This window comes from Octodon degus, unplaced genomic scaffold, assembly GCF_000260255.1.
Source record: "Octodon degus isolate 3935 unplaced genomic scaffold, OctDeg1.0 scaffold00090, whole genome shotgun sequence".
NCBI lineage: Eukaryota > Metazoa > Chordata > Mammalia > Rodentia > Octodontidae > Octodon > Octodon degus.
This window is the reverse complement of record NW_004524666.1, coordinates 10,299,903-10,313,033: the sequence shown is the minus strand read 5'-3', so window position 1 is coordinate 10,313,033 and position 13,131 is coordinate 10,299,903. Positions and strand designations below refer to the sequence as shown.

The following is a 13,131-nucleotide window of genomic DNA, read 5'->3' as shown; positions in this document are numbered from 1 at the left end:
GGTGCTGGGGGATCGAACCGCGGTCCCTGTGCTTTGACAAGCTTGTTTCAAGTAGGTGCTTTAGACCACTGAGCCATCTCTCCAGCCCCCCTGGCATATTCATTCTATTAGACCTGTTAGAGATTTTGACTTTATGAGTTTTTTCTAGCATATCACTGAGATTTTTTTTTTTATGTATTTGATACAGGGTCTCACTATGCAGCTCGGACTCATAGTGATTCTCCTGACTCAGCCTCCCCAGCGCTAGGATTACAGGCATGTGTGTGGTCTCTGTTGCTTGCTAAGCTTGCTCAGAGTCAGGGCCAGACTGTCCTGTGGTTCTGGGAATCGACAGGCAGGCGCTTAGTCCCCTGAGATAGCTCACCCACCCTACAGAGAATTCTTTGGGCTTTTTTTTTGTGTGTGTGTGCAGGGTCTCACCAAACAGCCCAGACTCGTAGTGATCGTCCTGATTTCTACCTCCCGAGTGCTGGGATTACAGGAGTGGTCATGAATTTCCTTACAAGCTCTTTGTCATAGAAATACCTTATCTCTTCATCTATTTTGTTTTTTTTGTTTTTTTTTAATTTTTTTATTTATTTGAGAGAGAGAGAGAGAGAGAGAGAGAGAGAGAGTGTGGTGTGTGTGTGTGTGGCCAGTTCAGCCCACCAGGGGGCGGGGCTGGCTGGCATGTGGTGCTGGTGGATTGAACCGCGGTCCCTGATGCTTTGCTAAGCTTGTTCTAAGTAGGTGCTTTAGACCACTGAGCCATCTCACCAGCCCCTCTTCATCTATTTTGAAAGATAATTTGTGGGATGCATGTGTTCGGTTGGAAGTTTTTTCTTTTATGGGTTGAAGCACTTCGCCCCAATCTCTCCTTGACTTTTAAGGTTTGTGTTGAGAAGACTGCTGTAATTCTTATGAGTTTTCGTTTATAAGTGATTCATTGCTTTTCTCCAGCAAATTTAAGATTTCTTTCCTTCTGTTGGAATGCTAGGATTTTTGCTAAGTCATGGCATGGAGAGATTCTCTTTTGATCTTGGCTAAGTTATTTCTTTAGATTTAAAAAGTTTTCTGCTTTATTTCTGTAAACAGATTTTCATGCCATTTGTGTGATCTTCTGATTTTTTTCCCTAACTCCAATTTCATATTTTCCAATTCTAATTCTAATCTTAGATTCCTATTCTTTGTCTCATCTAGTAATTGTTGATTATCATGGAAATTTTTGTTGCTCATATGCTACTATAATCTCTAGTTACTGTCTGCTTCTCAGGGATGCGCTATTCAATGATGCACTGAGACAAAACCATGAATAGCAACAACTATGGATAGCAACATCCATATTAATAGCCAACACCCTAGCCATACAATAATAATGAGAAAGACAAACAGAAAATTGGCATGTCCTAAGAGCCATATATAAACTTAATCATGTGAAATATTTTATAATAATGATATAAACAGTAATACAGATCAAATATTGATACACAGTAAATATCTCCTAAATGCAACAACTATAACTTCTACTAATAGTAGAAACAGTAATAGCATAAAGTTAACTATTTAAAGAGTAATAAAATTTAATGATTGTTCTAGTGAAGATAGAAGGGGTGGGGAATAGGAGAATAAAAAAAAAGTAAAATTTGAAAAATTAAGTAATGGAATATGAAAAGGAAGAGAAAAAAATGTGACAAAGAATCTTATTAAGAGCCCGGTGTAGGGGGCCTGCCCCTTAGCTCAGTTCTTTAAGTGGCTGCTTCAACAAAGCAGTCAGGCTCAGGTTGCTGTGGTTTGATCCCCACAACTCAAGCCAGCCAAACCTGCCCTGAAGGCATTCGGAGAAAAAAAAAAAAGAGGCAGGCATAGTGGAACATATCTGTAACCCCTGAACTCAGCCTTGCTATATGAGTTCAAGGTCAGTCTGAACTACATAGCAAGACACTGTCTTAAAAAAGCAAAAGAAAAAAATCATATTAAGCAAAAATTAATTTAATACAATTACATAAATGTAACAGAAAAGAATGAATAAGAAAAAAAGAGGGGCACCAGGCTGTGGGTTCAGATCAGGCTGGGTTTGTGAGGTACAGCCAGTGCTGAGAGAAGGCCTTCACCCCAGGTTGGGATCCAGGATGCCAAAGAACACCATATTGTCAACCTACATCCACAAGGTTGATGTGGATGAGGAAGGAGACAAGTTCATGGATGAGGAAGACAGAAGCAACAGCCAGGCTGGCCAATGAGGGCGAGGTGGGCTCTTGTTTGAGGCAAGGAAATGTGACAGCTGCTCTCCAGGCAGCACTGAAAAACACCCCTATCAACATCAAGAGTCAGGTAGTGAAGGATCGAACGGGCAGCATTGTCTTCAAGGTGCTCATCTCTTTTAAAGCTAATGATATTGAAAAGGCTCTTCAATCTCTGGTCAGGAGTACAGAGTGGTGTGGCTCTTAATGAAATATATAGATATAGATATAGATATAGATATATAGATATATAGATATAGATATAGATAGATATTTAATTTTTATATATTTTGGCACAGGGTCTCACTATATGGCTTGGACTCATAGTGATCCTCCTGTTTTCAGCCTCGCCCAGCGCTGGGATTATAGGTGTGCACCACCACGCCCAGTTTTGGTGGCCAGCTCCCTGCACCCAGCACAGCATGTAGTACTGGGGATTGGACATGGTCCTTGTGCTTGCCTAGGCAGGCGCTTAAACCACTGAGCCATCTCCATGGCCCCAATGAAGTATATTTATAAAGGCTTTGAGAGCCCCTCTGACTATAGCAGTGCCGTGTTACTACAATGGCATGAAAAGGCACTTGCTGCTGGAAGAGTAGGACCCATTGTTCATGGGCTGCAAGGAAAACCATGTAGCTCATCAGAAGCTGGATACCTGCCACGTGAGTGGGAGTTTATGGTACAAGACCAAAGCAACCCGATGCCACTGCCACCCTGTGGGTAGCATCTGCTTCTCCCAGCTTTGCCTTCTTGCTTCATTTTCACATCTGTAAAGAAGAAAATCACATAGCAGTTTTTTCTTGAATGAAAATTAAGATAATGTAGAGGAAATTGTATTTCAACAAGAATATTTCATCTTTTCATAATCATTTCAATGATGTGTATGCCTGTCTACATATAGTATAATTTACATTGATCTTTATTTATTTTTTTTTAAATATATGCTTTTTTTAAACATTTATTTAGTGTGTGTGTGTGTGTGTGTGTGTGGCCAGCTCAGCCCACCAGGGGGCGCGGCTGGCTGGCATGTGGTGCTGGGGGATCGAACCGCGGTCCCTGTGCTTTTCCAAGCTTGTTCCAAATAGGTGCTTTAGACCACTGAGCCATCTTTCCAGCCCCACATTGATCTTTAATTGTGTGATTTTTTTTAACTTGTCTTGGCTGGCTTTTATGTTTTATCTTATTTTTAATTAATACTGAAAGATTTGATCAGAATTTGAGGCAAGTCTCTTAATCATTACTAGTCATAAAATGATCATTTTTTTAAAAGTATATATGAGAGCCTATATTGCAAAACTGGATCATATTCTTTTTTTTTTTCCAGCACCTGGGATTGAACTAGGAACCTTGTACTTTCCGGGCAGGTGCTTATGCCCCTGAGCTATCTCCCCTGCCTGGACCATACTTATTTAAGCAAAATGTGTTTTCAGAACAAGTGGTAGGTGAGGGCCACTACTACTGTCCAGCTTTATTTTTGTTTGCCTCCAGATTATCTGCGCTGTGAGTCTAAGTATGCTACTACTTTTCAGCATCCAGCTATCATGGCCTCTTAATTTCTTTGTGGTTACCCAGGGTCCAGAGAAAGGCACCTTGCTCAACACAAATGTATGTATAAAAAATGAGAGCCCATTTGGCAGAAACATGAAACTTTTCTTCCCATAATATGGGTCTGTTTGGGAGACTTTCTCCAAATCAGAAAGGATGCATAAACTATGCTGCAATTCTAATTCTGGGCAGTCTTTGAATGAAATACTTTTTTTTTTTTTTTTTAGAAATATAGTCACGGCCTTCTGTATTATATGGTATATGATAAGTGTTTAATATACCATTTGATATGCCCTACAAATGTCCTCAGCATTCTTCAGCTTACCTTACTTGGGGGTCTCAAAGGATTTGGTTCGGATCTGTAGAAATACAGTCTGTGTTTCAGCTCAGTGTTCTTTAAAAAAGAAAATGCCACACAGCAAAACATTGTTTACTTTGTTGGACAAGCCACATTGGGCCTCACAAAAAAATGACTGGTGCTTATAAAAAGTCGTTAGCATTCAGTGGTTCCAGAATAAACTACCTGAATGCATATGACCAAGAGGGAAATCAGCCTGTGTCTAGTATTTACATTGGATACCAGTTTCATAGTCACTGACTTATGTGAAAACTGGTGCAGAAATTCTATAAACTCTTTGCTGTTTTCAATATCTACTGTTTGCTTGTTTTTATCAAAATCTAATTAGCCAAATTTTCTGACTCCCATCTGCTGTCTAAAAAGACATCAGTGCCACTTGAGAGGAATGTACCATCTCTGCAAGTTTCCAGCGAAGATGGCTTATGCGCCTGTGTGAGGGAAGCCCCTCAGGGAGATGGCCGAGCCTCTTCACCAGAACTGGTTCACAGCATGTTCCATTAAGACACCCTAATGCTGCTTATAAACCAGAGAAAGAGCAATGCATTATCTAACACATCTCTTGAAACAGGGAAGGAGGATTACCCCATGGCCTTATCATCTTTGCACTCTGCATTAGTTTGTCCCACTTCAGCTTCCGTGGCAGCTGGAAGAGGAGCAGTTTCGACTGTGGTGCTCTCTGCCCCTGCTGCCAGGGGTATGGCCTCGCTTTTGGCCTCAGCAGCCTCACTTCCAGCCTCGGCTCCAGGGTTTTCCACAGATGCTGTTCCACAGACCTGCTCTTCTAGCAGCTGTTCAGTGTGGAGCTCACTGCTGGCCCCTTCTGTGTCCACCGGGCCTTCTCCTTGGCCCAGCTGTTTACTGCTCTCCCCAGCAGTAGCTCCTTCACTGTCTGCAGCCCTCACAGCTGCTGTGATCACTTCTGCTTAGACCACTGCAGCCACCTCCTCAGGGGTCTCTTCCTTGTCCTCACCTACACTGTCATCTCCTTCTATTTAAGGATCAAAGGCTTCATTGGTGAAAGGGTCCTCACCCGTGAGGTATTTTTCCAGCGTCTTCAGTAAGAACACTCCTAGCCACATGGAGACTTGTTTTCTTGAACTGCTCAGCAGCCAACCTGTGGCTATGGCTGTGGCCCATGGGGTGCAGGCACCACTGGAGGAGCTGGTGCTGGGCAGTGTGCAGTCTCCACCTTCTTGAAGCAGTGTTCCTGGCCAATCCATTTGAAAGAGTCTGATTTTGGTTTGGGGCTTTCTTTTTCCATCAACCTCTGGCAATGCTTTTGTCTTCTTATTCCTGTTTACAATGTATTCCTAGAGGAACTCCACTGTCTTGTTAGGCAGCTATAAATCACAGTGTCTCTTTGTGAAATTGCTCAGCAGGTGTTTCTGGATTTCTTCATCTTCAAAGCTACGGATCTTGCACACAGACAGGCAAGCTGAGTCCTGTCAGCTGCTCAGTCCCACATCCCATCTCTCCTCCTTTGCTTTTCTCACTCTTTTTCACTTCCTCATCCTTCTTTCCCCTGAAGTAAGTCCAGAGACTATCCCATGATGATGGCGACCAGCAGGCGCTTCTCAGAAGCCTCCCAAAAGGGCATGTGGGACTTTTGGCAACAGGTCACTGCCTGAAACTATTAGTGCTGTTTAATAGCAAAGTCAGCTAGACCGAGCTGTGGTAGCAATGGATGCCTTGGACCAAGTTGTAAAGCCCAAAACAAAAAGAGCCAAGAGATTCCTTGAGAGGAGAGAACAAAACTTAGTGAAAATATTAAAAATGCCATGCTGATTTAAGGGGGAAATGTAAATGCAACAGTGACCCAAGTCCTGAAAGACGTGTATACACTGAAAAAGCCATCTGGAGTTTTGTGTAAAAAGAAAACACTACAAGACCATTTGAAGATCAGATATCACTGGAACTCTTTTTCTTTTTTTAAATTCTTTTCAAATAAGTCAGATTGTTCTTTATTCATATTTGGATTCCATAATAGGAAGTGTCCCAATAACCTAGCAATAGGTCATATGTATGACTACATGCACTGGATATGATTGAATTAGGTACTGAGAAATTTGTGTCTGTAAAAGCTATTAAGAACAGTAACTGACCTGAGGGAACAAAACCCATGCTAATACTTGCTGGCAATGATTTTGATGCTATGGAAGACTACAGAAGGCTGAAATTGATTTCCTGGGAGGCCCCATGGTGGCAAATATCAGCCTGGATGGGTTAGAGGATGTTCTGTGCTTCACTGCTCTGAAGGGGAAGGTTTACTTTCACAGCTAGAAGTTGCTCTTGAAGAAATCTGGTTGTAGAAGGCCCCGAATTGAGTTGGAAGAGATGGGACCTTCATTGGACCTGGTTCTGAGGAGGGCACACCTGGCTTCAGATGACCTTTATAACTTATCTATGAAAGTGCCAAAAGCTCTCAAACCAAAGATGAAGAAAAATGTCTCAGGATAATTTTGGTACAACTTACCGAAGGATTCATATGCAGAAACAAGACCTAAGCAAACTACAAACCAGGAAAATGAAGGGATTGAAGAAGCAACCTGCAGAAAGGCTAACAGAAGACCAGGAGAAAAAGTCAAAGATAATTAAAAACAGTTACTAGAACTTAACCAAACAACAAAAAAAGCAAAGTCATTCCAGATAGCTAACAGGACCTCTCTGCTTCCCAGCATCACAGAATTCATCCTCACCCCAAAATTCTTCACCTCCTGATGGAAGTTACCAAGTCCATCATCATTGTCTGAAAAATGGCCTTCACTGTCACTGTGGGCCAGTTTGCCATCCAGCTCCTCAAACATTGGAACCTGCTTCTGCTTCCTGCCCATACTGTCTGGTCCAAAGCACGCAAACCATCTCCTCCTGAGCCTATCTCTTATCTGAACCTGTGATCAGCCACACCCATAAGGCATGGTGTTGTCTTATCCACCTGTCCCTTGCATTCCCATCATGCCACAGTCAGGGGGCATGGACTGGGAGAAGAAAGAAGGGGATGGCCTGCTTGGGGAGGGGCCTCCCAAGCCTCATTTGCCCATGTAGTTTAGCTTATTCCAGGAAGTGGACAGGGGCTCAGTGGAGGCTAAGTGGCATGAAGGGGTCACTGAACATGAAAGTGCTTGAACTGCTCCAGTCTTAGAAGTGGCCCAGGCCTGGTCCTGGGCCCTGACTCTGGCCCTAGCCTCATATGAAGCCATCAAGGGACCCTCACTCCCCGGCTGGGTCCCAGTAGTCATTGTACTGCCCACCAAAGCTGCCATTGCAGTCAACACCCAGGTTGAAGTCATAGTCAAAGTTGTAGCTGGGGTGGTACAGATTGTGTTCAGGCAAGCAAGGCCAAGAATTGTAGGACTCCTATGGCTGGAAGTGGAAGGAGCACTCCTGGTCCTGCATGCCCTCCCCACCACTGCTGCTCTGGCTCCTGCCTCCTTCCTTGGACATTATGTCCAAGTACTGGTTGATCTTGGCAATGAGAGAGTCAGAATTGTCTGTGCATGGTTCTGGAAGATAAGGAGCCATGAGCATGGAAGGGCCCCCAGCTGCCCGGCCACTAATCCTAATTACTAATGCCTCTTGCAGGCGATCTAAGAAAGCAGAGGGGTGTTCCTTTTTTTCTCATTGAATTGTTGATAGTTTAGAATAATTGAATGGCTTAGTTCTTACCCTTCTTAGACCTTCAAGAACACATGTATGAAAGTGTCTCCTATTCCTATCTCCCATATAGCTGCTAGGCCAGTAGGGATCCTGGATGGGGACTGCCTGGGCTCCAGTGGGAACAGATGGGTCCCCTGGCTGTCTATCTTCTGAAATTGACAATATAATATTCATCTCCAAATGCAATAGCAGCTTGTATTGCTGCCTGCCTTTCATTAGAAGTCAAAGTTTGGTTTAGAACTAACATTACATCCTTCCAATCTAGCTCATAAGTCTGAGTGAGGCCTCTAAAGACCTCAATCTACTTATCAGGATCATCTAAAAATTTTCCAAGATCTGACTTTATCTGTTTTAGGTCACTAAGAGAAAAAGGTACATGAACTCTGAATGTTCCAAATTGTCCATTTACTTCTTGGAAAGTAATGTAGATCAACCAGTATATAATGTCCAAGGAGCTTGCCTTGGACATAATGTCCTTGAGGAGCTTGCCTTAACTCATCTAAGGATGGGTATAGCCCTGTAGAGAGCTAGATTACAGCTGATCTAGAAGCCCCATCCCCTAAACTAGAAGGGCAGGCAGGGGAGACCTTACTTTCAGAATAGTGGGTGAGGCTGTGATTAAGGCTGTCTTGCTGGGGAAATGGCTCAGTAGAATAAATGCTTCCCTGGCAAGCGCAAGGGCCTGAGTTCAATCCCCAGTTCCACCAAAAAAAAAAAAAAAAAAAAAAAAAAAAAAAAAAAAAAAAAGATTGTCTTGTCCTTGGGCTCTGGGGTAGTGAAGGTCTTAGGATCCTGAGATCTCTGGTCTCCCTGTGGTTCATGTCTACATTTCAAAACTAAATAAGGTCTATTTCTTAATGCAAAAAGCATCTGAACATAAGGCATTTCTGACCATTTTCCTTCTTTTTTACAATAACTTTCTAGTTGTAAAATGGTGTCATAATTGATACTTCCTTCTTCATTCCATTTTGGTGCTAGTGGGCATGCAGGCCATGCACATGTGCAGAAAAATATTAAACAGCTTTTTCTCAGCATATATGGATCAAATGTCTTCCAGTGCTTAATGATGCACTCTGAAGGGGTAAGTGACTTTGACTGTGAGATCCCTATATCTGGAATACAATAAGAAATTAACATTTAGGATGTTCCCCCCTCACCTTATTTCTAATTGATTCCCTCCCCCAAGGCATCCCTTGAGTAACCCTCTCCAGAGCTGGTGGATGCTCATGTTGGAGAGAAGGGAGACAAGATCAAACCAGCCTATCCATCCTCGAAGTGGTGTGTGATTCCTATATCCTGAATATCTCATAAATCCTTCATTTACTCTTTTTTTAAAAATTATTTTATTTATTTATTTATTTGTGTGTGTGTGTGTGTGTGTGGCCAGCTCAGCCCACCAGGGGGCGGGGCTGGCTGTCATGTGGTGCTGGGGGATTGAACTGCAGTCCCTGTGCTTTGCCAAGCTTGTTCCAAGTAGGTGCTTTAGACCACTGAGCCATCTCACCAGCCCTCATTTACTCTTATTAACTATTCACAAGTTAACAGTTACAAATGGTCCAGTGACAAGAATATCTACAGAAGGAAGCATAATCATGGCATAAAAGGTCAACTGAGAGTGAGCACTTCTCAGGCTACAAAGATCACTGCTAGAGATAGATAGAACAATTGACTAGAGGGGTTTGACCCTGTGCACTGAGCCAAGTCTCCAGACACTTGTTTTCCACCTGATCACCTAGGTAAACATTTTTAGCAACTAGACAAGATTTAACCTTGAAGCTCACAGGTGGTACATTTATCATCTAACAATCCCATTTTACATGTTGATAAAAAACACAATACAGCCAGCAAAAATGTCTTACTTTGCTAACTTATAAGGCACAGATGTAAACTTCCCCTAATAACCACTGTAAAATGTAAACTATTGCAAGCTGCCTCCGCCTAATTTCTGAAATAGTGACTCATTAAGTGTTCTACTGAAAATCTCAAGTAGAATTCCTAGTTTACTAGCAAAAAGAGAGAAAAAGTACAATAGGTAAGTGGAGATCTTTCAGTGGTCAAGAGCCAGTTTCTACCAAGCACATTTAGGTATCTACCAGAGAGTAACCCTGGGCATGACTCCTCAGGTGTTCTCAGTTTCTATTGGCTCACACAACCAGAGATGTCTTCAGAAAAGAATCCAATGGTTTCTCTGGTCAACATTCCATCAGCCATAGGCTTCAATGGGGATTCACCAAAGAACAGCTGGGGAAACCTGTTCTCTGCTTCAAAGAGTGGCAGCTGCTCTAAGAGCATTTACTGGCTGGCAGAGTAACCACTGTTTGTCCAAGTTCTATAAGGGATAGTTAAAAACCTGAACAAGATTACCTAGTACTTTACAGTAAAGGCTTTAAAGTCTAAAACTTATCTCTTTTACACCTAAATAATTAGACCTAGGAAAAAAAAGTTGAATCCTCCCTCACGCTAAACGTGTTTTGGTCCCATAAGTGTGCTGCTTTTGGAGATAGCTCCTTCTGGTGTCACCCAGAAGTCAGTTCTCTCCACTGTGTCTCAGGTTTAGCCTCCTGAAAGAAACCTGCCCAGAACATTAAGCTGGGACATAGCTTTTGTATGTGTTCTCCTGGATAGGCATAGTTCCTTTTTGTCTCATCTGACCCAGAGATGAGGTATGTGTCCTCTTTTAAAATGACTTCCCCATCTTTGGCATTAACAAATGCTCATTTTCTAAGGGCTTTACTTAGCTGGAACAGTCTAGTTTTCCTAATTTTACATGCCTCTAAAAAGGAAAGTAAAAAGAGGTGGGAAAATTAGGAATAAAGTCAAAGAAAGGAAACTGAAACAGAGCAGGCCTGACATTTCCTCTAGCATATAGATAGAGGGGGATCAGAACCAGTCTATCCCAGTGAAACCTGTTCTCCAAGTCTTTAAGAACAGTTGCCAACCTAATGTCATTTAATTGGCAAAAGGAGTCCCATGTTTTATATAGAGGCATGTATATTTTCTAAGTCTGAGCTGGATTTAAAAGTCCCATTTTATAGAAGCTTACATAAAGTCCACTAGAAGGCTTACTATCATACTCTCTAGCACTATTGTCTAAAATCAAGCAAGGAATACCAGTGCATTTAGCAACTAGTTCAAACACAACATATACAAGTACATGACAGTCATAAAATGTCCCATTAAAGAAATATCATAAACTTGTAACATTTCCACATTTTAACTTAGATTTACTAACAACAGTTTGACCAACATTTTAACAAAACTATATAAAGACAAAGCATAAGCAATTGTAAACAATTTTAACCAAACTGATGAGAAAAAACTGTATGAGGAAAAGCATGAAAAATTATGAGCAATGGGCCAAGACATACCAACACTTGAAGCATAAGTACTTGTTACCTAAGTAAGTCCCAATACAGAATTTATGAAAAAAAAAAAAGCAAACTCATACCTCTGTCTAATGATCTCGGTGGATACCTCCAAAATGATATAGGGAAGTGAAACTCCTGACCTGACTTGGATGAGTTTGTGTTTTCTAAAACCAAAGACTGAATTTTAGGAAAAATGGAGGTTGAGAGTAGAATATTTATTGGGAAAGAAAGCTTCTGTCTCAGAGAAGACAGAAGGGAACCCCGAGTAGGTTGCCCAGGAAGCTGTCTCTTTCAGATTAGTTTTATAGGGCAAAACCATGCCGGGCTAAGGCAGAGAATATGGGGACTTTCTTAGGTAAATGTGGGGTGGGACAAAACTATGGTCAACCAATGGGATTGCAAGCACCATTGCTCAGGTAAAGTTGATTACGCCCAGGACCAAATGTGGAAGCAAGTCGTGTAGCAAGCAGGCATGAATACAGGACAGGGTCTCTTCCTGTTGGGGGTTGGAAGGGACAGGATCTCTTCCTGTTGGGGGTCAGGCTAGTGACTCATTTGGGCTTTTTCAAGGTGATTGATACCTATTTAGAATATCAATCCCTGGTGCCCCTCCCTAGGAATGTAGCTGTATTTGTTTTCTCTTTTGTCTTAAGGTATGGCCCATGTGGGAATGTCTGTCTCTTCCAAGTTGCAAAGCCACCTTGTCTTTCATCTTGTCTCCTTGAGGGCCTGGCCCTATCTGACTGCCTATAATATTTCTATCTAATTCAGCTGCCTAAAACAGCACCACATGCTGAGCTGCCCTGCCCCCCAGTGCGCTGAGCAGGCCACTGAGACTGGGCATAATGGCATACACCTTTAATCTCAGCTCTGTGGAGGCTGAAAACAGGAGAATCACTATGAGTCTGAGCTGTGTAGTGATATCCTGTACCAAATACATTTTTAAAAAAAGAAGAAGAAGAAGAAAGAGCTTTTATTCTTCTAGTTCCAGGCAGGCATGGCTTACAGTGCAGTTATGGCCAAGTCCAAGAACCACACCACGCACGACCAGTCCCAAAAATGGCACATAAATGGCATCAAGAAACCTCAGTCACAAAGATACGAATGTCTGAAGGGGGTAGATCCCAAGTTCCTTAGGAACATGCATTTTGCCAAGAAGCACAACAAGAAGGGCTTCAAGAAGATGCAAGCAAACACTGCCAAGGCCATGAATGCACATGCCCAGACCATCAAGGCCCTCGTCAAGCCCAAGGAGGTCAAGCCCAAGATCATTCCAAAGGGAGGAAAACACAGGCTTGCTTGACTTGCCTATATTTCCCACTCCAAGCTGGGGAAGGGTGTCCGTGCTTGCACAGCCAAAGGCCCAGGCTCCAGCCAAGGCCCAGGCTCCCGCCAAGGCTAAGGTTCCAGCTTCTGCTCCAGCCAAGCTCCAGGTTCCAGTTTCTGCTCCAGCCCAGGCTCCCAAAGGTGTCCAGGACCCCAAAGGTGCCCAGACCCCTGTGAAGTCTTCAAATTAAAAGCCTCTTATCTGTTGATGTAAAAACAGAAAGACTGGTACGACCCCTGGGGTGCCAACTGGGGGTGGCTAGTGTCCTCCTGTGCTCTTTGTACAAATAGACCTGAGTCAGGATGAAAGAAAGAAAGAAAGAAAGAAAGAAAGAAAGAAAGAAAGAAAGAAAGAAAGAAAGAAAGAAAGAAAAAAAGAAAGAAAGAAAGAAAGAAGAAAGAAAGAAAGAAAGAAAGAAAGAAAGAAAGAAAGAAAGAAAGAAAGAAAGAAAGGTCACTAAAATCCTATCAACCTCCACATCACAATGTCCTAATTTTCTTTTAACAGTAGGAAAATTGCCAGGTGGTGGTGCATGCCTATAATCCCAGCACTTGGGAGGCTGAAGCAGGAAGGATCATTGTGAGTTTGAGACCAGCCTGGACTACAAAGTGAGCTCAAGCCCAGCCTGAACTGCAAAGCAAGTTTCAAAAAGACCAAAAA

The 13,131-nt window shown here is 42.5% G+C and overlaps 4 pseudogenes; 3 read left to right on the top strand and 1 right to left on the bottom strand.

The window, feature by feature from the left end:
• The window catches only part of LOC101590101, a 30,171-nt pseudogene that overhangs the window by 12,591 nt on the left and 4,449 nt on the right, over positions 1 to 13,131 (top strand).
• Positions 2,109 to 3,772, top strand: LOC101574679 (annotated as a pseudogene).
• LOC101574279 overlaps positions 4,701 to 13,131 on the bottom strand; it is an 8,809-nt pseudogene continuing 378 nt past the window's right edge.
• On the top strand, positions 5,803 to 6,735 carry LOC105743004 (annotated as a pseudogene).